The 26,178-nt window shown below is 34.1% G+C and overlaps 1 protein-coding gene across 50 annotated transcripts in view; it reads right to left on the reverse strand.

Annotated features, from left to right (window-relative positions):
• Positions 1 to 26,178, reverse strand: part of BAZ2B (bromodomain adjacent to zinc finger domain 2B) — a 315,913-nt gene that overhangs the window by 209,276 nt on the left and 80,459 nt on the right. For 8 of the 50 annotated variants that reach the window (XM_077957039.1, XM_077957037.1, XM_077957035.1 and 5 more), the window contains exon 1: positions 4,755 to 5,266. The exons of the other annotated variants lie outside the window; for them this stretch is intronic. The gene's annotated coding sequence lies outside the window, so the exon portion shown is untranslated. Of the gene's footprint in view, positions 1 to 4,754; positions 5,267 to 26,178 lie in introns of those variants that run through there. 50 annotated transcript variants of the gene reach the window in all.

Genomic DNA, 26,178 nt, shown 5'->3' on the forward strand with positions numbered 1-26,178 from the left:
TTGTAGGGGTCAACCAACATTTTTGTTTACTTAAATAATCTGTTTAATGATTACAGTGACCATAAAAAAGTTATACTTAAAGAAATCTTTAAGTTAATAAAATAAAAGGAAAACTTTAGAGAAAGGCATAGGAAGAATGAATACATCTTCTTTGTTCCTTTGAGAAAACAGCATAAAATTTTGAGAAATGTACCAAAACATCAGACTTAGTGTAAAGTCATGTATTTATAGAACATAAATATATAGACAATGTAAAGTTTCTACCTATTCCCTTAGTATATACTTAAAATGACCATTTAGACTCATATCCTAGTTTAATCTACAACAGGTTTTTTAAAAAACTGGTATTTCTATATGTTTGATATGGCTTCATAAAAATGTTTCTTTCCTGCAGTTTCTCTGAATGCTTGCTCTTAAGTACCTTTAAAAACATCATACATGTAAACAGTATTAACTCACATGAAATAAATTCTATTTCGATCCAGAAGGCAAAAGGTTTAAGTTTTTAAAATACGGCATTGTCACCTCAAAAGTAAGTATGTTTCAAAGAACAACTATATTTTTATTCCCTACTAAAGTTGAACAACTTATGTTCAATTTTACAATGAAAATACCCAGTGGCATCTTAGAGATTACTGGTTTTCCAGTAAGAAACACAGCTATTTAGCAAATTCACTTGCCTAAAAAACAGCCAAAAAAGCAAAAGAAATAAAGATGGTCTCCAAGCTGATAAAATGTGTGGATTCAAACTCATTCTTCATTATTTAGAATGTCTTTGTGCCCTTAATCTTTGAAGTTTTATAATTGACACATGATTCCAACAAGCTTGGGTTGATTCCCAAGGCCACAGTAGAGTACAAAGAAAAAGATGATGATAATATCAGCTGTAATTTTCTAAGCACTTATTAAGCACTATACACAGGGATGGGAACCAGGAGTAGAGGGAGTGTCTATAACAGGTAACTATATTGAAAGCTCTGTAGTTATTCAAAGAACAACAACAAATGACTTGACTCCTTGATCAAGAATCTAAAAACCTTATGTCCCAAGGGTATCACTGTGTTACACTACAGAATGATAACCAACATTTTAAATAGACAACTCCTTGAGACCTCAAACAAAAGTCTAAAAATTTTTTAATTTTAACATCATACATTTTTAAAATAAGGAGCATGGTCAATGGAATCTAAAGGCCTGGATTTGAATCCAGGCCTATCACCTAATCTATCAATGACCTTAGGGAATATTAATCTCCCTCATACTCAGTTTCTCCAAATGTAAAGCAGAAATACTATTTACCTTACAGTACTAAGGTGAGAATCAACATATGTAAAAGCAGACAGTACAACTCATGAAAATAGCAGTCAGTGAAATACTCTGAAAACTTGACTACCCAGAATAATTTTGTTCCTTGAAATATTTTTATTACTTTTTAAATGTTTTTACTTATTAGATGTTTAGATGTTACTTTCATTAGTAAATATACAAAGTAGATAATGCCAAGATTCATTCAAGTATGTAGCAAATGCTCTCAAATTTCACCACAAACTACCTGTTTGACTAGGTAAGTCCAATTCATTCTTCAGTCTCAATTTGGGTTGTACCCTCTCTGTAAAGCTTTCTCACATCTCCACTTGCATATCTAATAAACATTTTGGTCTACCACATCCAAAGCCAGAGTCCTGATTCTTCATCCTCATCCCAAACCTTCTCCACCTGAAATTCTTCCCCATGTCACAGCTGATGGCAACACCATCCTTCCAGCTGCCAAAACCCTTAAAGTCATCTTTTCTCCTCTTTCCTTGCATCTCACATCCAGCCCAACTGGAAATCTTTTTGGTTGTACCTTAAAAACATCCAGAATTTAACTGCTACTAGGCCACTACCTTCTCTCATTTAGATTACTCTAAGAACTTTCTATCTGGTGGTCCATGCCTCTTTACATACAATCTATTCTAAACATAGCAACTGGAGTGATCCTTTTTAAAAATACTGAAAGCCCTGGAGTGGCTCCTCAAAGTCCCCACGGAGGCCCTACATGAATAACCCACTCACTCATTTCCTTTGACAATACCTCCTCTTTCTCTCTCCATACCCGTACTCACAGTGACAACCATTCATTTCCCTGAGCAAACCTATCATGCTCCTGCCTCATGCCCTGTGCCTCGAAGACTTTCCAAAGGTATCCACATGGCTAACTTCCTTAATCTTTCCTCAATATCTCTTCTCTGTGAATCCTTCCTCAGTCCCCGAATCCCATCACCACCTAACCTTCACATCCTGCTCCTTTTTCTTTACTTCATAATATTTGTCATCTTCTAAAATGCTATGCAGTTTGCTTATTATCATTTATCTCCACTCCTACTATATGTGCCACAAAAGCCGAGACCTTTGAAAGTTTCATTTACTGATATTTCCCATGTACCTAGAACAACACACGAATATGCAAATTAAATATGGAAATAAAACAATACATTGGATATCTCTCCTTGGCGTCACCTTTAGCATCCTGTACTGACCTATATTTTATCAGTTATCACATTGTACTGTAAACAGCCTATTAATTTTCTGCCTCTTCCACTAGACTGCAGGCTTCTTGAGACAAGGGATTTTGTATTGCTTTATAATGCTATTACCTTAATTCCTTAAAGTGACTGATACTTATATTTGATAAATTAATGAAAAAAATAAAACCATCTGAATCAAATGTGTAAGCACCTTTACTATCTCCAAAATATAAACACAATGGTTAAGGGTATGACACTGGAGACTGTTCTGGATTCTGAATTGTGTTAGTGTTTTCAGCTTGGCTCTGGTATTTACTGGCTAAGGACCTTACTCAAATTATTTAAATTCTCTACAATTACTTCCTCATTGATAAAAATGGAAGTAATAATGGTACCTCCACCTCATGTGATTATCATGAATATTAAATGACAATAGAATTAGCCCAGAGGTTTGCATATAGTAAGTATTCAATAAATGACATAAATTACTTGTTATTGTAAATTAAAATAGAGGCACTATTATAACTTTTACTTTGATAACTTGACTAAGCTAGAATACTCACAAAACTTAACCTTTAGAATCTCCTCAGAATATGCCAATTTATATCAAAAATTACTGAGTTACCTAAAATAACCCTGATAAGCATTATGTGAAAGAAACTAACTTAATTCTTATTTTTTATTTTTTTTTTTTTTTGAGACGGAGTCTCGCTCTGTCGCCCAGGCTGGAGTGCAGTGGCCGGATCTCAGCTCACTACAAGCTCCGCCTCCCGGGTTTACGCCATTCTCCTGCCTCAGCCTCCCGAGTAGCTGGGACTGCAGGCGCCGGCCACCTCGCCCGGCTGGTTTTTTGTACTTTTTAGTAGAGACGGGGTTTCACCGGGTTAGCCAGGATGGTCTCGACCTCCTGACCTCGTGATCCGCCCGTCTCGGCCTCCCAAAGTGCTGGGATTACAGGCACTAACTTAATTCTTTCAACAAAAGTAGGATTCTATTTACATTATTCCATTTTTTAACATTCCTAGATGTTAGGTTCTATAACATTCTTCAGTAACTACTTTTGATTTTTCATAATCGTATGTTTTCTTTCTATATAATCAACATATCTAATACTACAGATTAAAAATTAAACATCTTACTATGTAGATCACCTACATTTATATGTCCATAATATATACATACATACATTCTTCCCTCTACTCTGAACAATTTTACTTTCAGAAATAAGACTTCTAAGAAAGAGTTAAATAATTTTAAGTATATTTGTCATTCTTTACTAAATTACCTTTAAGCTTTCTACTTCCCATTTTAGTCATGTATCCAACAACATGTATATTCCCATGTATATTCCTTTGGTAATACTATATCAAAGATTGAGCAAAACTAAGAGTTCTGTTTCAAATTAAAAAGCCAAAGTAATGGTGTTTCTTTTAAAGTCATAAATTTTAAAAAAATTATTTCTCTGTCTGTTGTTACTGCTAATGTTTTCCTACGTGCAGAGTCAGTTCTCCATTTTATAAAATACTTGTGAAATTCATTTGCTTTGTAGTTTGTAACACTATAAAGAAATAAACAAACATACACATTTTACCTAAGCACTCACAAGGGCAGTAGACAAGAAAACTGAGGTAAGCAGTTTAAATGATTGTCCCAAGACTACAGATGGAGTGACGGCCAGATTTAGGATTAAAACTAAGAAGCTCATTATTCCCTTCTTATATTCTCAATACTTAACATTGTTTTTATATCATAAGGATCTCTTTGCTAATTTCAGAATAAGTTAATTTCATAATTAAAATTATCGATATATTTTGAGAATATATGTAAACAGAATTATGAAATTTATTAAATCAAGATAAAATTAGAGTTTATCCAAAGTCTCTGAAAAAAATAATCTTTTTACTACAAAAGTTATTTTTAAAATTTTGCTTAGAGTGGCAAGAAAGTGGCAGCTTAATATCATTTATCATTTCAATGTCTTTATTTAATAAAGCTAATTTCTGTAACCAAAACCTACAGTATGTGTATGAGCTGGTTGGATTTAAGATACCAAACAGAAATACTTTTTCATTTTAAGAAATCTTCCAAACTTAAACAGTAGTTTCTACTCTAATTGTAAACTTTAACTTCAGGATATATTTCTAAGAGATCTTTCCATGAAAAAGCAATATTAAAAAGTAAAGAAAACACCAAATATCCTTGCATTTACAGGAGAAAAAGACATAGAGTATAACATTAACAGCTTACTGTGGAGAGTGGGTTTAATCAGGAAGTAGCCATTATCCTTTCGATTCAGAGCAGTGACAGCACTCCAAAACAACAAGCCGTGATATTTTTCAGTTAAAAGGCATGAAAGAATACCTACTATTGTGTCCTAGCTTTGCTGACCCCAAAGGTCAGCATATGTCTTTTATCAAAGCTATCATGAAAACATAATCCAAGTAAGCATTTACAATGCTCTATTTGTTGAAACACCTAAAATCTACCTAACACAACCTCTCTCTCTCTCTCAGTTACTCACAAAACATGGCTGTCTTATTCAGAGATTAGCAATTATTGTAATGAGATACTGTCGGAGAGGGTCAAATAGTACTTCCTGCAGTTTACACATCTTGATTTCCTGGTAAACAAACTGAAAGGCAGGTGGAGCACTTAGATCACCAGCAAACGTGAATGCTCACGTGATAAAACTAAGCCAGGTAAGGCTATGTCTCAAGTAATCGTTCTTTTCTTAATTTTATTAATGTCAAACAGACAATAAAGAGGTCTGTCTTTCTTCCTTTTTAAAGAAGGGTTTATTCCTCACATAAACTCACATGATAGGAATGCTTGAAAACTGGCACTGTTTAAAAGCAGGTTTCAAAAATCACTTCTGGCAGATAAACTATAAAAACAAAGCAATGCTAACAAGATGTAAAAAAAACAAATAAGAATAACTGCTCAAAAACCTGCTAAATATAAAGAAAAGTCTTTACATTTCAGCTGCTACAATAAACTATGTAAAATAAATATCTGAGTTATAATAAAAGACCAAAATTAATTGTTTTGTGGTCAAAGCATAAGTTTATTGTTTTATTTGGACAACTTCCTGCAAAATAAGACTGCTTTACAATTTATGTGGCAGTCTTTGGAAAAAAATTCCTATGATCAGAAAGTTTACATAATTTGAAACTATTCTCTACATCATTTTAAACTCACATATCAAAAAGAAAACAAAACGTAAAATATTTAACCTGTGAGCATTTTTTAAAAACACTGTTAAGCTTGAAAACTAAGTTTCTTTGTCCATAGTTTTTTTTTTTTTTAATTCCCCAAATTGCTGTTTTTTCATGCTCTGAAATTTCTAGTATAGTTTGATGAGGGCTGGTTTAAATTAGCCATGGGTATGAAACAAACAAAAAACCCAACTCCATCAAAATGATAAACTAATTTACTACTTAAAAAAAAATCTAGATAATTCTGTAAATCCACAAAATCTGCATTTATCTTTAAAATTCTATATTTACTAAGGCCATGCATCAATATCCTAACTATTATGAACACAGTAAGATTTGATTTTAATGCAAAAAGCTCTTAAGACTCCTTTACAACAATATAATCATGTTAAGATATTAAAATTATACTACTTAAATTAGGTTTATATTTATTCAGTTTGCAAAATAAAGTTCTAATGTACTGAAATAGAACAAAACAGAATGATAATAAATAACAACAAAAAAAAACACCCAGGAGAGAAGACTGTGCCAAGGGTATAGAATCTCAGAACAAGTCTCATTACATATACTTAATATGTCATTTCAAGGAGTATGTACTCGGTATTGAACCACATTAAGTTGCTAACATCACTAATCACCACCTTAAAATTTACTACAATGACACATGAAATAGCAAATTTTCAAAAAACTATGATTACGAAGTTAACATTTCCAGCTGAATTTCTTGGTCACATTAACATTAAATAATTTAAAAACCATAGTAGTCACATGGAATGCAAAACACAGTTCTTATTTCCTTTATAGAAAATTTAAGATGTAATTCCTACCACGTAAGTAGCTTTGAGTATGTAATTCATACACCAAAACAAAACAAAATTTTAAATCAGAAAATTATTATTTCAATTGTTTCAATGATTTATGACCATCTTAGCTTCCTATAATGTATCAAATTTAGAGCATGATGAAATGAAAACATAAAGAGGTACAGCAAATAAATATGATATTTGGTTTCATTGAAGGTGGTTTTTATCAAGAGCCATTAAGTTTTGATATTATGAGTTTACAATGAAGTTAAAAGGTAAGGGACAAAAACCAGTTGGAAAAAGACTTGCCCTCAGAGCTGACAAATGAGAGAAATATACCTTTTCCTTCTCCTGGGTATATTTCAGCCCTACTTGTCCTCTCAGGCATTCTTTAACTGGACCTAGTAGTACTATATAGACAAAAAGCTTCAGAGTGAATTCCCCTATCCTCTGGAAAGTCCAAGAAACCACAGAGGTAAGTCCTCCATATTAAGAACTATGTGCAAAATGAGGTGGGAAGGCAGAGGGAGAGACAAGAGGAGGAAGAAAGTTTCCTACTTTTTACTTGCTTGCCTTCTACTACAATAAATAGTTGTTACATATTTATATCCCATCTTATTCCAACATAATTTAAGATGACTTACAAAACTATGAGAAGAACAGAATGCCGTCTTTAAAACTAATATGAATAAAAGAGAAAATAAGAGGATATGAGAAAGATGAAAACACAAGGTAAAGTTGGAACAAAGAAACACCTATCATAAGGTTTTGCACAAGTCTATGATATGGGTGGTTCAGCTCCTTAGCAATCAAAGTAAAGTGGGAGACGAGATCAAATTACAAAATTCTCATTCTCTATAAGATGTAATTTACAAACAAGCTCCAAAGCCTTCTCTAGTACTTAGAATTGAGAGAAGTTTTAAAAATAATTTTCAAAAATGCAACAATGGAGCACACAACAGTTTTCTCAATAGAATCTTTACAGCAATTAAAATAACAAATTTCACATAAAAGTTTCTTTTAACATTTCGTCAGTGCAAGTCAGAGTGATAACATAATGAAAGATTCCCAAAAATAAGCCATCTTGCTAGGAAGTCTGCAATTCTCATCTGGATCTTTAAACATACACTAACAATTCCCAGAATCTTATGTTAAATTCCATTTTCAAATTCCAAATTCATATTCTATTTTCTAAAGTCAGGTTCTTATGCTAGATGACAGCAGAAGATCACATAAAATGTGATAACCAGGGTTCCAGATCAGGCAAAAGGGAGCTTTCTTTTTTATTTTTTTTTTTCAGACAGAGTCTCGCTCTGTCGCCCAGGCTGGAGCGCAGTGGCGCGATCTCGGCTCACTGCAAGCTCCGCCTCCCGAGTTCATGCCATTCTCCTGCCTCAGCATCCCAAGTACCTGGGACTACAGGCGCCCGCCACCACGCCCAGCTAATTCCTTTTTGTATTTTTGGTAGAGACAGGGCTTCACTGTGTTAGCCAGGATGGTCTTGATCTCCTGATCTCCTGATCCGCCCGCCTCGGCCTCTCAAAGTGCTGGGATTACAGGCGTGAGCCACCGCGCCCGGCCAAGGGACCTTTCTTTTTCAATGAAATGAGTTCCTCTTTTCGTTGGTGATCTTCCTTCCATGATCCTGCTCATTACAACAGCTGGGAGTCAAATCTATGATGATTTGTAATCCTCCCCAGTTTGGTATTTCTAACTATAGTAGATAAATGTGACTCTGTCTTCACATTCAGTTTGCATCAATTTAGATTCATATTTGCATACTTTCAGAACATTTACTTTTTGTTACTGGTGGAGGGGAAGGACAGCGAAATCGATACAAAGGAAATTTCCTATCTCTTATTTTATTATACAAGAAAAAAACAAGATCTACCAGTGATGTCAAACGACATGCTACCATGGTATAGTATCTGGAGTGAACACTAATAAAATGTAACAATGATGCATTCTGGTTTTCGTGTCAGGTAAATAGGTTGTAGCAAATCATATCTTCCTTACTACTTAGGGTTGGTCTGCTCTCTGCCTCCCAAAGATCCTAAATTTATGTCCTCCTGCCTCCCAGATTATGCTTATGTTGTTTCGTATCTCTGCTCCTACCTCATTATCAGTTTAGGTCTCATCACTTCCAGGATGGCTCTCTCTCAGACTCCATTTGAAGGGCCCATAAAACCTTTCTCTACATAATTTAGCTGTATATTACTATATAATTATTTGGGGAATCTCCTTACCAGATTTTGAAATTCCTTCTTTTATATTACCCACCATGAATAACAAAATGCTCAATATGTAGAAAATACTCTAAATACAAATAAACTTAGTATAATGCATTAATAAACTGCTGTATATATTTATAACAGACCATATTCATTTAGCGTAACTAGGATATTTATTATGATTGCATCAATTGAACCAGAAGGCAAATTTTTACCATAAAGGTGATTTCTGCATGGTATACAATCAACCCATATTTAATCAAACCTTGGGCTTTTCTACTTTCAAGTTTGTCAAAATAATTTCAATTGTGAGACAACTTTTGAGAACACTACCAAAAACCAAATCTATTTTGTAAGCTTCTGTCAAACCTCAAAATGACTAAGATTAAATGACAATTTTCATCCAATACAGTTTGATCCATATTTGAACTCATAAAATTTATGAAGCTTACTACTTTATTACCATTCAATGAATTCTTCCAATGTGTAGCCACTGAAATTTATTTCTGAACTTCCTATTTTATAAAAATTCAAATCTTAGTAATCTCAATATATAATTTTGCTATTGTAAAAGGAGTAGTCTTTAGATATGGCATAATATATACACTCCCTTACCATACTTTCCTGCAGTAAGGAAAACCACTCCTAATATTTAAAAATATGTTAGAAAACATATGCTTAAGTATCTCATATTACCAACTTAAATCAATCAAGATTAATTCTATTCATTTAAAAAGTTATAGGATAATTATCATGGTTACATTATTAACCACCTTATAATTGTTTACTTCAAAGAAAAAAAGTAGGAAACATATCCATAATATAAATTGAAATGGCTTTTGAACAAATTTAACAACAAAAGATTATTCAATTTTCTTTCTTTTCCTTAAAAACAAAATGGAAAGAGTAAGCCAAAGACAGATATAGATGTATATATTTTCATTTATTGCAACATAATAGATACACACAGAGCCTGTGAGAATACAATATTCATTTTGCTGCAGAAGAACAGACATTGCATAACAATGAGATTTGCTAATGAAATCAACCATCAACCTGAAATACATATGTATTAAACCAAGACCTCAGTGTCATTTTCTTTTTGCATCGTTTGTTCTTTATTTTTTTCTCGACCCTTTCAGTATTTTTGTCCTTTAGATTTTAGAACTTATGGGTGAAGCAAAATCAACTCTATATTACAATGTATTGCTTTTTATTCATCACATTTATTTTTAATGTAAATTCCAATTGTTCTGCTTCTATCAGCACTATTAGTGTACCTTTAGAAAAAAGAAATCAATGGATGCTACCAGAAGAAACAAAGGAGGTTTATTTCTATAGAGAATTGTTGGATCTCAGGTCCAAAAAATTTTTTATCAATATTTCACATAAATTCTATGTGGAAACTTTAATTGCAAGGTGAGTGCTTACTTATTTAATAAGAAATAAGAAAATAATAAATATATTTTAAAGTCAGTTTTGTAATAATGTAATTTCCTCGACAATTTCGACTACTGATAATTATTAAATGAAATAATATAGAGCTAATATAATCATTAAAATGAAAATTATTCTCAAGTTTTTAAAATAAAATAATACTTTTCCCTCAAAATGTTTTACTATCCTGGTCTGAAAATGGTGATTACCAATTAATATTTGTCAAAAGTAAGTAATGCTGGGAATTTTCTATGATTTAGTTATAATTTTCAATAAAAGCACAAAACTATGAAAGTATTTAATGTGATATATCTTAAAGAAAAAATAAGTATTAATGTACCCCCAGAATCAATTTGTATCCTTTTGAGTATAGGCTATTTAAAGAGCTATCTATACCATTGGTTGTCCATTTACACAAATTAGGTTTTTCAATTCACCTGTGCTACAGATAAAATTAACAGGCTAATCTCTGGTATACAATTGCTACTAATTCATAATAATAACAGCTTTAACAGCAACCAAAACAAGAAGCAGTACTTATACCAACTAAAACATTCAGAGTCAAACAGAAGATTAAGTTTCCTGTTAAATTTTTATATTACCTTAATGTGTAACCTAAAACAATATCCTGCAAAAATAACCAAAGGCAATATCAACTACAATTCTGTCAGAAATAAGTAAACAGTTAGACATTCCTTATTAAATGTAAACTCTGAAAGTTGCCACTGACAGTCTAATAATTGTCAAGTCTATTTTTAAAACTTTGAAGAATGACTTGAAAAAACCACACAACCACAGAACAATCAATCAATCTATACACAACAGATTTTCCTTTAAAAATCCAGAAATTTCTATTAAAATGTCAAATTATACATTAGACTGTAGAGAAACACACTGTAAACAAGTATCTGTGCGATACCAAAAGCCTACTTTTACTAGTACCAAAAAAAAACAAAAAACCTAAAACATGGTGACAGGGTTTGGAGAGTCATCTAGCTCACTGCTACTCCAAGTACAGTCCATAGACCAGCAACATGGAAATTATTTGTTAAAAATGCAGAATCTTGGCCAGGTATGGTGGCTCACACCTGTGATCCCAATATTTTTGGGAGGTCAAGGCAGGAGGATCACTTGAGGCCAGGAGTTCAACACTAGCTCAGGCAATACGAGACCCCATCTCTATAAAAAAAATAAAATAATTAGCCAGATGTGGTGATGTGTGCCTGTAGTCCCAGCTACTCAGGAGGCTGAACTGGGAGGATCACTTGAGGCCAGGAGTTCTAGGCCAGCCTGGGTAATAATGAGACCTAGTCTCTACAAAAAATACTAAAAATTAGCCAGGTATGTTGGCACGTACTTGTAGTCTTAGCAACTCAGGACACTCAGGTGGAAAGATCATTTCAGCCCAGGAGTTCGAAGTTACAGTGAGCTATATGACTGCACCGCTGCACTCCAGCCTGGGTGACAGAGCAAGACCCTGTCTCTAAAAAAAAAAAGAAAAGAAAAAAGAAAAAACAAGGCTGGGTGCAGTGGCTCACGCTTGTAATCCCAGCACTTTGGGAGGCCGAGGCAGGCGGATCACGAGGTCAGGAGTTCGAGACCAGCCTGGCCAACATAGTGAAACCCCATCTCTACTAAAAGTACAAAAATTAGCTGGGTGTGGTGGCACGCCTGTAGTCCCAGCTACTCGGGAGGCTAAGGTGGGGGAACTGCTTGAACCCGGGAGGCAGAGGTTGCAGTGAGCTGAGAGCATGTCATTGCGCTCCAGCCTGGGTGACAGAGTGAGACTCTGTCTCAAAAAAAAAAAAGAAACAGAAATGCAGAAACTCAGGCACCAGACTAGACTTACTCAGAATATTCTGTACATTAAAGTTTAGGAAGCCCTGATCTAGAAAATGCTTCAGAGTACCTAACAATTTATACACCAATTTCAGTAATTTCTGATATGCTAACAACTCCTCAAAAATCCATATTAAAAGACAGAATACTCAAGAGAGTAATTTATTTGTTGTACCCAAAGTCCACTGCCTATCTTTTGCTTATTCATCTAAAGTCTCATTCATATGGACTACTGATTTAAAATTTGTGGTAATATGAGGAATAAGTGGGCAGAAATAATATGTTTCTATAAATTACTGGAAAAAATATAAAAAACAAGAATTTACACTCACTTAGCAAGATTTTAAATTGCCTCAGCAGAAGAGGCCTTTCTTCAAATAAAATCTGTGAAGAAGTCCAGTATGGGCGCACACTGAGATTACAGGCTCACACCTGTCATCCCAACACTCTTGGGAGACCAAGCTGGGAGGACGGATTGACGTCAGGAGGTTGTGACCAGCCTGGGCAATACAGCAAGACCCCATCTCTACAAAAATTTTAAAAAATTATCCAGGCGTTAAAAAAATAAATAAAATAAAATAAAATTAGCCAGGTGTGGTGGTGGTGCATGCCTGTGGTCCCAGCTACTCAGCAGGCTGAGGTGGGAGGATTGCATGAGCTGGGAAGTCAAGGCTGCAGTGAGCTGTGATCATGTCACTACACCCAAGCCTGGGCAATAGAGTGCAACCCCATCTCAAAAACAAAACAACAAACAAACAAACAAACCCAGAATAGTAGAAAATAAAGAGCTGCTTTTTGGGGTAGAGGAGGTGCCTAGCAGCTGCCAAGGTATTTCAATACAACCAATTCATATGGTTCTACAGAGGACAGTCTGACTTGACCAAAGGGGATTACCTAAGAGTCTAAAAACAAGTGGGAAAGTTGTTGTACTAATCACAAAGTTTACTATTTATCAAAGCAAGTCCTCAAGTTTGTTCTGTAGTATTTTAAACTAAGAACACTGGATTAAAATTACATAAATTTTTTGTAAGTAAAATTGATATTTTCCTAAATAAATCCAATTGGCGAAGTTAGAAGTAACTAAGGTTATCTTCAATTAAATTATTTTAATCAGTAGAAGGCCTATCATTTACAAGGCATTATGTTAAATGCTAGTAATATAGATGAATGGACAAAGTACTCTATTTATTGTCTTGGAAGAATAAAATAAATACATGGTAGTCCCAGCTACTCAGGAGACTGAGGCAGGAGGAGTGCTTGAGCTCAGGAGTTCCAGACCAGCCAGACTAACACAGAGAGACTCTATCTCTAAAATAAAGATAAATACATGGAACATACTACCATTTATACCATAAGAGTGGTATAAATAAAGTACTCTGAGAGCAAAATTAACTGAGGATGGCAGAAAGAATCTTTATGAAAAAATGATACCTGAAGTAGGCTTTGCAAAGTAGTGTAGGAATTTGAATAACAAAGGTGAGTAGGTGGAGGAACTAGGAAAAGAGACATCCCAAGGGGAAGGAGAACATAAGCTAAGGATCAAAAGCTGAAAAGCACTGGATGTATTCTGAGACTAGCTTAAGGTGGCTTCCAAGCTCCCTAATAACAGGAATCATGAGTTGCTCCTTTTATGGCAGTAGCACCTATGACACCCAAGAGTTAACATACAGGTTGAACATCCCTAATTTGAAAAGCTCCAAGATCTGATACTTTCTGAGCATCAACATGATGCCACAAGTGAAAAATTCCATGCCTGACCTTATGTGACGTGTTGTACATTATTTAAAATATCATACATAAGTGCCTTCAGATTATGTGTATAAGGTATAGATGAACCTAATAAATTCAGTGTTTAGACCTGGGTATCTACCCTCCCCAAGATATATCATTATATATATGAAAATATTCCAAAGTCTGAAAAAAATCTGAAATCCCAAAAGCTTCTAGACCCAACCATTTCAGATAAGGAATACTCAACCTGTACCTGGGCAGCATAAAAGCTTGTTATGTATAAACTGTTTGAATGACTCAATCAATCAGTAAAGTAATATAGTCTGGCTAGTACAAAGGACATACGTAAAAAATAGTGCGAGAGATATTTATTTGGCTGAAAACGTACTTTAAAACCTTATCGGAGATGACCTTAAATACCATACTAAGTGTTTAAAGTTAATGCTGCGAACAATGGTAAACTACTTGCATTAGAAATATTGATCTAGCCGTTTTAAGGAGGATAAATTGAAGCAGGAAGAAATTTACAATAAAGATATTGCAGTATTTGGTCTCCTGAGATAATTTAGGCAAAAGTGACGTTTTGTACTAAGGTGTGGCAGAAGAGTGAGAAATGAGGGGATGGATAAATATAAAAGTTATTCATATATAGAAGTAGGGATAAATTTATTTTTTTACTTCTTAGCTGGTTAGAGTAGAGAAAGAAATTTAAAAATTGTATTGTAGAAGTAAAATTTATTGGACTTCAAAGCAGGCTCTAGATGCAGAAAGTGGGAATACAAAAATTAAGCAAATGCTAAAAAGTAGAGCAGAAATCTTTTATGCATTGGTCACATAAACTGGTACAATTATATAGAAAGAAATCAGGCAACATATAGTAAAGTAAAGCTGCATGTAGACTATAATACAGTAATTCTAGATATCTCACCCAGAAAAGTTCCCATACGTGCACATAAAAAGTCATGTATATGAATGTAAACTGCAGTTCTATTTGTAGAGTAAAACCTTGGAAATACTGGAAAATGAATAAATAAAAATATCATGGTAGGTTTTTATAATGGAATACTATATGGTAGTTAATATAAGTAGAGCTAATTATATTAACATAGATATATATCTTTAATATGCTAACACAAACACTTGAGGGAAGTGAAGGTTTAATGTTTTGTTTGCACTTCTGTTTATCACTTTACTTCATGCCAGGACAATCCTTTGGATAACAATGAAATAAACCAGTCATGAGGGAGAAAAATGAATGTCTTTTGGCAGATCAATGAAGCAAGCCTCTAGAGGAGGCAGAAGTGAATAAAAATTAAAAAGCATGAAGTTTTAGGTTTAGTAAGGAGGTGAAACACTTTATTTCTCAGATATGGGTAGGGAGGTAGAAGGAAAAAACCTAACAGTTTTTGTTTTTTTGCTTTTGAGACAGGGTCTCATTCTATCACCCATGCTGGAGTGTAGTGGAATCTCTGCTCACTAGCTTATATAGTAAGCATGTGTTTCTTTTTTTTTTTTGAAACTGCAAACTATTTTTCAGAGTGGTTGTACCATTTTACATTCCCACTGGTAATGTAAGAGAGTCTGATTTCTTCATATCCTTGCCAGCAATTCATATTGTTGCTATTTTTAATTTTAATTTTTTTAGATGGGGTCTTGCTGTATTGTGCAGGCTGGTCTTAAACTCCTGGGTTCAAGCAAGAGTTCAACTGTTCTAATAGGTGTGTGGTAATATATCATTTTTTAATTTCTCTGATGGCTAGTGATGCTGAACATCTTTTCACGTGTTCAGCTGACATCCGTATATCCTTTTTGGCCAAATGAATATCTTTTGCCCATTTTCTAATTGGACTGTTTGCCTTTTTACTACTGAGTTTTTAGTTTTTATGTATCCTAGATAAGAGTCCTTTGTCAGATAAGCAGTTTTCAAATATTTCCTCCCAGTATGTAGTTTGTCTTTTCATCATCTTAACAGGGCATTTTGCAAAGCAAATGTTTTTAATTTGATAAAGTCCAATTTACAGATTTCTTTCTTCTATGAATCATGTTTTTGCATCATATGGAGGAACTCTTCACTAAGTTTTGTCTTGTAGGTTTTCACTTATGTCTTCCTCTAAAAGCTTTATAGTTCTACATTTAAATGTATGATCCAAACAGGTTCTGAACTACAGGAGAAGAGGAACTGAACAATCTTTTCATCAGGACTTCAACTAGTTAGTCAAGATAATTTCAACATTTACTGGGTATCCACTTAAAGTATTAGGCACTTAGCACCATTACAAAGTATCAGTATCAGATATAGGCAGCAGAAAAAACACAAATATCTATTTTTATTTCATTATTTCCAGTGTTTTGATAAGAGTTATACATGAGTACACCTGACTTACTCAGGAAGAGCTTGAGAGTGTTTCTGTAGACTACTTTTGCTATAACTTGGAAGCCTTCTCACAGGAAGGCTACGTCAGGAAGGGATAACAGCACTGAGTAAAGGCAAAAGGACTATATACCCACCTCTTGGTTTAAGGAAGTATAAATCATTTAACATTTGGAGACTAAGTATGGGACATTGAGGCATTACTTTTAGATGTAAGCAGGAGACAGGCTGTGGAAGATTGCATATACCCTGTAAATGAGATTAAATTTTATTCTGTAGTGGTTGGAAGATAATAAAGGAGTTTAAGTAGGTAAATAACCTAGTATGATTTGTCAATTTGATGTCAATTATGTCATCACTGAGAGAATGATTAACATGGACACAGCAAGATGAGGGGCAGAGACACTAGTTAGGGGGTTACTGTGACAGCCCAGGTGAGACATGATGCAAATCTACATTAAGATTTAAGCATCATGAACAGAGAAGAAAAGATGGATTTGAGAAATATTTCAGGGGAAAAAAAGAAATGTAGTCTTTGTTAATAACAGGCTGAGAAAGGTGTTGGCTTAAGAACAGTAGAGAAGGCCGGGTGCAGTGGCTCATGACTATAATCCCAGCACTTTGGAAGGTCGAGGCGGTGGGATGACCCGAAGTCAAGAGTCTGAGACCAGCCTGACCAACGTGGTGAAACCCTGTTTCTAATAAAAATACAAAAATTAGCCAGGTGTGGTGGTGAGTGCCTGTAATCCCAGCTACTTGGGAGGCTGAGGCAGAAGAATCACTTGAACCCGGGAGGCAGAGGTTGCAGTAAGCCGAGAACACGCCACTGCACTCCAGTCTGTGTGGCAAGAGCAAAACTCCGCTTCAAAAAAAAAAAAAAAAAAAAAGAATAGTAAAGAAGTTATGAAATAGCAATCGATTGTAGAAAATCCTTTTATTACCCTCAAGTTAACCTGTAGGATTGTCTAATACAGCACTTACCAAAGCATGAAAAACACTAGTCCCATAAGATGTTCTTTGAAGGAAGGGTCAAATAAGTTGGAGGTTCACAAAACACATTAGCACATTTTAAAAGGCTCAGAAAACGTTTTTAAATAAAACAAAAACTTTTAACTTTAACATTAACTCTACATCTTCCAAACTTACTTGATCATGGAACCTTTTTTCATGAAATACTCCATAAATGCTCTACCAAAACTACTTTGGGTACCACTGGTTTGGCAACAATGTGGGCTTTGGTTAAGCTTAAAGAGCGTTTTTTCAATCTTCTCTTTAAAAAAAAAGACTTAAATGCTTAAATGTTGATTTATGTGAAATCTCTCTGGCTTCCTTTGTAACTCTCTCTCATTGCTCACGCAACTCTAGCCATCTTGATTTCCCTATTATTCTTGGAAAATGCTAAGCACAATCTCTCCCAGTATCATGGCATTTATAGTTTTCTTTGGAACAGTTCTCACCCAGGTATCTACATGACTCAATTCCCTCACTTCCTTAAGATCTCTGCAAAATTGTCATCTTATTGGAGAGGTCTTCAATGGCCAATCTGTAACAAATACTAATTCATACCCCTGGCTAATTCATACTCATGACTCTTAATTTGCTTTACCTTTCTCCTAAGTGTTAGCTGCCATCTAATATACTACATATAACTTACTTATCTCTTTCACCGATAGAATGAAAAGCTCCATGAGTGCAAAGTCGCTGTTTTGTTTGGTACCTTATCCTTAGCACATGCATGTAACTAGGCACTTAATAGTTGTTGAATAATTTAGTGATCATCATATAACCTCTGATTGTATTTATTTTATATTAAAGTAGATAACAGGTAAAATACCTACATATCAACATATCATTGATAAAAACAGTGTTTTCATTTAAGCTTTTGTTGTTCATATTTTTCATGTCCACATTCGATATGAAAGATCTGACCAGTTTTATCCTTTAAAAAATTGAGGATTTTGGAAGCTTTCAACTCTAACTTTTCAAACTTTTCTTTTAATCAAAAACAAATGTAAAATTGTTACATAATTATATCTTTAGAAAATGCACAGACATTTTAGTAGAACTTCTTAAATTTCTCTTTAGCACTTCCTTAGACGCTGGCTTGCAAAGGACTACCTATAATATTGAAAGTAGCAACCTTCACCCTCTAAAACAGAGTCACTTTCTTTTGTGATGTACAGTGATTTCTTTCTACAACTTTTGTAATTGTCAAGTGCTTTCATAGGTTTTAGGTGTGTAATGCCTCTACTTTTAATTTTAACCATGACTTATTACTCTTCAATATAGATCAAGTGTCCAACTGAACATATTTCACATAATATTCTCATAGTGACATATATTCTCCTTAAAACGGAAAGAAATGCTCACTGATAAATGCAGCACTTTTTCAAAATGTCTCAGTATATCTATAAATAATCTATAAAACCCTTAAATATTTTAATATAAAATGCAATATTTCTAAAAGAAAGGACTTTTAAAAATACCCAAATAAGTCAACACAAGACATATACTTTAATAGGTTCTGCTTCATATAAAATGTTTGTTGAGGAGTAAGAACAGAGGTATGCATATATAACTTTATAATCCAGATATAAACTCTCCATTTAACAAAATTTTTCTATATAGCAATATATTAACAGCAAATTAAGGCCAGGTGCTAGTGGCTCCTAGCACTTTGGGAGGCCAAGGTTGGTGGATCACTTGAGGTCAGGAGTTTGAGACCAGCCTGGCCAACATGGCGAAACCCTGTCTCTACTAAAAATACAAAAATTACCCAGGCATGGTGGCGCATGCCTGTAATCCCAGCTACTCAGGAGGCTAAGGCAGGAGAATCACTTGAACCCTGGTGAAGGTGTTCAAGGAGGTGAAGGTGAAGTGAGCCAAGAATGCGACACTACACTCTAGCCTGGGCAACAGAGTGAAGACTCCGTCTCAAAAAAAAAAAAAAAAAAAGGAAATTAAATGAAAATTCTGAATTCTTTCCAGTAAAAATATCTGCAACTGAAAAATAAATAAAAGTCTCTGAAATTATTATCATCATTATGCATCGTTATGAATAATTAGGTGTATTCTCTGGGTATTGTAAGTTTTATTTAAAGAGAGTTTTAGCTATAACTAAAGATATTTTATAACAAGTCATAATTTAAGAGTCATAAACTAGCTAAGCAGTCTTAGTTAAGTCACAATCTCTGACCCTTACTTTCTTCATCTGGAAAATGAGTGGACTGGTCCAGGGTTTTTAGACACTGTTAGGGTTTAATATTCTGTGATTCTAAAAAAAATTTTTTCAATCAATTTTTTTGATTGAAAAACATCTACGAGATGTTTTTACTTTTGCAAACCAACTGAGAAATATTTCTGATACAGGAAATGCACATTCTCTTAAAAGCTTATTTCTTTAAAAAGTAGACAATAAAATATATTTATGTTTCTTTATAATGAAACACCTCAATTTGTACTGAAATGTGATGACTACTATTTATCTACTTTAGGTGAATAAAAGCTGAGAACAATGTATTAGACCATGGAAAAGACTCCTGAATACTAGAAGGTCACAGCCTATGTGCTGAGCTGCTAGCAAAACATCTATGTGCTCCAAAGCTGCCATTTTTCTTCCTTGACAAAGACTCCATCTGCCACCGAGCCATTTACAGCCTCCAAGTCAGAATATCAATGATTTCCAACCATTCTGCAAGCCTGCTTTCACCTTGACATTACCTTTGTAATACATCTACAGCAGATGATACATATATCCCCAACTACAAGCATGAAGCCCATGCTTTATTCACCTGAGAGGTATTTAAGCTGCTCTCTAAAGTACCATTTTTATTCATGCTGACTTGCAAAAGAAGTTTAAAGTGTATATATTCAATTATCTATACACTTATATATACTTTCCTATAATTCCTTTTGCTTTATGTACCTTAAATATATTCACAAAACTTTAAAATCTAAAATGACTGTATTAAGTAGTTTTCAATAATGGCTTAGAAACTAAGACAAGAGAAGTATAGTATATTTCCATTTAACAATCAGTCACAAAATTATTTTTTATAAAATATTTTATTTCCTTAGAAATTGAAAACATTAAAACAATAAAGAAATATTGATAACATTTCTAGTTTTGTACTCTAATCACTGTTTTTAACATTTTAAACAAGTGAAACCCATTTACATAGCAATAAAATAAAACCAGAGAATTTTTCAATTATATTTTGTAGAATGCTAACTACCAAGAACTATTAAAAACACTTCTTCCATCCTTTTAAACGAAAGCAGTATAATCCTTGGCTATAATATCTGTACAAATGGAAATAAAGTCTTACACTTTTATCTGAAAGTAAATGTTCTCTACCAAATAAAGAAAAAATGAGTTAAAGCCTATTATGTGCCAAATAATAAGGGCAGCACAAAAAAGTTTAAAACAAGACTCATGGCCTCAAACTGCAGAAATAACAAATGCACTCATGAACAAGCATCTAAAAAGACAATGCACTTTACAGTGATAGGAAGTGTGTTACATAGGAACGAATTTTGGAATTAGAGGTTAGGGACTTAAGTTTACTTGCATCTCTGCCCTGAACTCTCTAAGTACTTATGTTAATCATTTAACTCCAGGAAAACCACTTACTCACCTGTAGTTAAGTGACTATTATAAGTGGTATCTAAGGTCTTTTTCTGCTCTAGCACTCTCTGATAAAAGGATTCTGTGTCAAGATGTCAAATGATCACACATGCTACCTGGCCCCAGATTTTACAAGTCACAGTCCTTTTAGGTAGACATGGCCAGTACAGAGAAGGAAATGAGATTTCAGTTGAGTCTCCAAGAATGTGCAACATTAAAATATACATGGAGAGACAGAAAAAGTATCTCCCAGAAAAAGGAAATAGTATAAACAAAGGTGTGAAAAAAAAATCATGACTTCAGATGTGTTTATGTGGCACTGTTATCCACAAAAAGTAAGAAGAGGAGACATGATACTGGAGAAAGAGAAACTAGAAAGTAAATTAATATGGCCATCTAAGTATGACCTGATAGGGTGGTGGTGGGAGTGAAAAGAAAACAAAGGATGAAAAAAATATTGAAGATAGATCACAGGCACTTTTAGGTTTTGATTATCTGAAGCCAGAGAAAAGAGCAATCTAAAGTGATATCAAGAGTTGATATCTTGTTGTGGGAAATGGTGATACCATTAACAGTAATAGGCCTGATACATAATCCTTTTTCTAAAACAATACGGAAAGAATAGAACACATTAAAGAGAAATGAAGAAAGTCACTTAATTTTCAGAAAAAGAACACTGGACTAGGAAATTCGACACCAATACCAGAGTCTCACCATAAACTAGCTGTGCAATATAGATCAAGTCACTCTGAGGTTTGGTTTTCCAAAATGAAAGTACTAAACTTACGATCATTTTTATCATTATTTTCAGCTTTATATATAATACATTATCTTAATTTCCCCACAAACTTTAAGTTGTAGAAGCAGGCAATCTTTCAAAATCCCTTCTTAATCCTAACTGATTTAAGATTTAACATTTTTTACACATATGAAAGGCTAAAAAATACAAAGTACTTTATAAACAAAAAGGAAGAAATATTTTTCACCAAACAAGTATAACTAATAACACAACTGCCACAAAACTGAAGGCAGAAACACGAGATTTCAGAATTAACCTGGTATTTCTGATCCTGCTTTAGCTATTAGCTGGTCATTCATTAAATATCCTTCATGAGCAACTAAGAATAAGCCAAAAGATATACAGTTTTCATGTTTAAGCATATCATAACTTTATTGGTGATATAAAAACGTATGTGAAACAAAAACTGCCTTGTAATGTAGACTAAGCTACATACTAAGAAAATTACTTAACATTTCTAAGGAAAGCTAGAACTGAACTATAATCTGAAAACTGTGGTTAACAGAATAAATATTATTAGAAGTTTTCCTTTAACGAGAGGCCATAATCGAATTAAAATTTTATAAATATTTCATACTGTTATTTTTTGCACAATGATTCCTCACAATTTCAAGTAAAAACCTTGTATCTATTCCTATGTCATGATTCCAAATACAGGGAGGAATTATAAAGTGTGTTTCTGAAGGGATGTATAAAGCAAATAGAGTAAAGTAATTTTATTTACTAAACATCATTACAATTTACCCACGGGGATATGTTCTGAGAAACATGTTGTTAGGTGATTTTGTTGTATGAACATCACAGAGTGTACTTACATGAACCTAGATGGTAAAGACTACTACACACCTAGGTTATATTGTATAGCCTGTTATGTCTAGGCTACAAACCTGTATAGCATGATACTGTACTGAATACTGTAGGCAACTGTAACACAATGGTGTTTCTAATAGAAATAGGCCTGAAATGTGAATACGAAAAATATTTATAGAGGTAAACATATCTAAAAAAGAAAAGAAACAGTAAAATTACGGTATTAGAATCTTATGGGACCACTGTCATATATACAGTCTGTCTTTGACCAAAAACATCATTATGCCTCTTGTGACAGTACATTGTATTCTGAAATAATTTATACTCCAAACATAATTTCTTTATTTTATTTATTTTTTTGAGACAGAGTCTTGCTCTCTCACCAGGCTGGAGGGCAGTAGCGTCCACCTCTCAGGTTCAAGCAATTCTCCTGCCTCAGCCTCCTGAGTAGCTGGGACTACAGGCATGCACCACCGCACCCAACTAATTTTTGTATTTTTAGTAGAGAAGGGGTTTCGCCATGCTAGCCAGGTTGGTCTCGAACTCCTGACTTCAGGTGATCCACCCACCTCGGCCTCCCAAAGTGCTGGGATTACAGGTGTGAGCCACCACACCTGGTCTCCAAACATAATTTCTAAATTAATAAACAATTTTTATAGGAAAGTAAATTTAACAAACATAAAAAAGGGAAAAGTTAACTTCTAGAAACTTGTCTTATTTCTTCCATTAAAATCAGTATGCCGATAATAAATAATTAAAATCATATACCAGAGCTTATTACTCTTAATTTTTCAGTACTTACTATTAACATATACTCAACTAAAGATATAATTAAATTGGCAAGTGCTACACATGTTCCAGTGAGGTAAATTTTTGCTCTTTGGGAAAAATATTTCTACATACTCATGGACTTTGATCTCCAAGATGACCTCTTGCTTATGAAAAATACACCTGGCTGGGCGCGGTGGCTCATGCCTGTAATTCCAGCACCGTGGGAGGCTGAGGTGGGCAGATAACTTGAGGTCAGGAGTTTGAGACCAGCCTATCCAATATGGTGAAACCCCGTCTCCACTAAGAATGCAAAAATTAGCTGGGCATGGTGGTGTGTGCCTGTAATCCCAGCTACTGGGGAGTCTGAGGCAGAAGAATGCTTGAACCTGGGAGGCGGAGGTTGCAATGAGCCAAGATTGCGCCACTGCACTCCAGCCTGGGTGACAGAGCAGTGAGACTCTGTCTCAAAAAGAAAAGAAAAATACACCTTTATTTTATTTGAAGAATATTATGACTCAATAAACTTTCTCTATTTTGCTTTAAAAGCTCATTATCAGTATGTAAAAATGATCACAGTATAGTACTTAAAATAAGACAAACAAAATGAATTAGAAATGTTTTGATTGTTACCTATGAAAATACAACTTCAGATAATAATGAACCCAGCTCTCTTTAAAGACATTAATATTCTCTCCATTATTAACATTTTACTAAAATAAAATTATTTCTCCACTCCTCAAAGCAAAATCCATGTTAGAAAATGGTCTGCAGCTACCAGATCACTTCTGCAATTGTCTGTCTGAATCTTTAGCCAGTGCTAACCATATCTGTGTGGCAAAGATCTGTGATTTATTGCTGCTGCAGTGATTTGGTAATTGGTCCCCAAGTTCTCATATATTAATGCTTTATCTTTAAATGGCACATTAGAAAAGAATAATTAATAGAAAGTAATTGATACACAGTATGTGTGAAATTATATATAGATTTGCTGAACACATGAGCAACTGACTACAAACATACATTAAAAACTCATTTAGTCCAGTGAATATTTATTATAAACAAGTTTGAGGGGTTAAGTTCCAACACTGAAAAGACATATGTGAATAAGGTAGTTTTGTCCACAAGGAGCTCACAATCAAATATTTATTTATTTATTTATTTATTTATTTAATTAATTTATTTTAAGGCTAGTCAAGTGAAGTAGTGGGAGTGGAGGAAGAAAAACAAAGAAATCTCTAACTGGTTGTGATCAATTCGGTGTGAAAACCAGGGCTCTCAGACCAGCCACAATCAAATACTTTAAACGGAAAATTTTCTAAAGTGTTCATATTTTTAATGAAATAATAGCGTATTAAATTTGTATTTCTAATAATAAGTAAAATAAGAATATTTCTCAGCAACCCAGAAAGAACAGGTTGAGAAATTTAAATATATACCATGTGTGTTAGTGAGTGACAATCAGATCAGAGTGTTCAATCCCTGTGTCGCACTAAGATAGCTACCATGATGGTTTTGACTTTTTTGCATTTTAAAATTTGTTAAAAGAATAGAAGCATGAGGTGAACTAATAGGAAAATGAAAGCCAATGAAGGAAGAAGATCTTCACTAAATTTCTCAATTGCATGTATCTGCTCAAAGATTTTACATGGCACACCAAGATGTCTTTATTTCAAAAACCAATGTTAAGAAAAAAAGTAACGACAATTCTTTTTATATAATAACCAAAGTGGATACAATTATCTGTTTTCTGAATTAGGACAAAACCAGTTTATTTGTTGACATTGAAAGAACTTCAAACATCAGCAAATGAAAGCAATCTTTAATATTTTAAATGTGGTACAGCAAAATTTAATCTATGCTTAACAAACAAAATAAAAATATTACTTTAAAATGTTGATATCACAATAGTGAAGAGGCAAAAACAACCCAAGAGTTCATCCACAAATGAAAGAATGAATAAAATATGGCATACACACACACAGAAATATCATTCAGCCTTAAAATGAAAGGACATTCTAGCACATGCTACAACATGCATGAAACTTCAAGGACATGATACTAAGTGAAACAATCCAGTAACAAAAAGACAAATACTGTATGATCTCACATATACGAGGTACTTACAGTAGTCAAAATCATAGAGACAGAAAGTAAAATGGTGGGTGGCCAAGGGCCAGGGCCAGGGGAAAGTGGGCATGAGGTATTATTGTTTAATGTTTATAGAATTTTAGTTTTGAAAGATGAAAAGAATTCTGGAGATGGATGGTGGTGATGACTGTACATGAATGTGATTGCACTGTACATCCCCAAATGTCTGACTTTCAGTCTTCTTCTGGAAAAAGGGATAAAGGAGGCACTGTTACCTGACTGTGTTAAGTGGAGGAGACTGAGGAATCTAACTAGTTGAACAGACTTTGTTTCATGAATGCTTAATAAATATTTCCCATTTTCATATAGTTTTTATATGTAGAGTTTCACCTGTACCTATAACTATAACCTTTTTCTCCCCTCCTGCCCATTCCAGAGATACACAGAACTGCTCATTGCTGAGCCTTTAGGAGTTTCAAATGTGTAAACTATTTTTTCTAGGCTTTCTTCACTGTCATCTGATAATTCAGTTATTGGGTTCTCTCAATCTGATAAATCAATTACTATTTATCCATCGCTCTCCAGCTTCCAGAATTTTGTTGCTATTCATTCTTCTCCTGTTTCTTTGCTTATGCCTTTTTGAAAATCTTTTTTTTTCTATATAATCAATGGGGCTTCAACAGTTAGCTGAATTAAGCATGTATGTTAATCTACCATCTTTTTTTTTGTTGTTGTTGTTGAGACGGAGTCTCGCTCTGTCGCCCAGGCTGGAGCGCAGTGGCCAGATCTCAGCTCACTGCAAGCTCCGCCTCCCGGGTTCACGCCATTCTCCTGCCTCAGCCTCCCTAGTAGCTGGGACTACAGGCGCCGCCACCTCGCCCGGTTAGTTTTTTGTATTTTAAAGTAGAGACGGGGTTTCACCGTGTTAGCCAGGCTGGTCTCGATCTCC

This window comes from Macaca mulatta, chromosome 12 (assembly GCF_049350105.2).
Source record: "Macaca mulatta isolate MMU2019108-1 chromosome 12, T2T-MMU8v2.0, whole genome shotgun sequence".
In the NCBI taxonomy this organism is placed as follows: Eukaryota; Metazoa; Chordata; class Mammalia; order Primates; family Cercopithecidae; genus Macaca; species Macaca mulatta.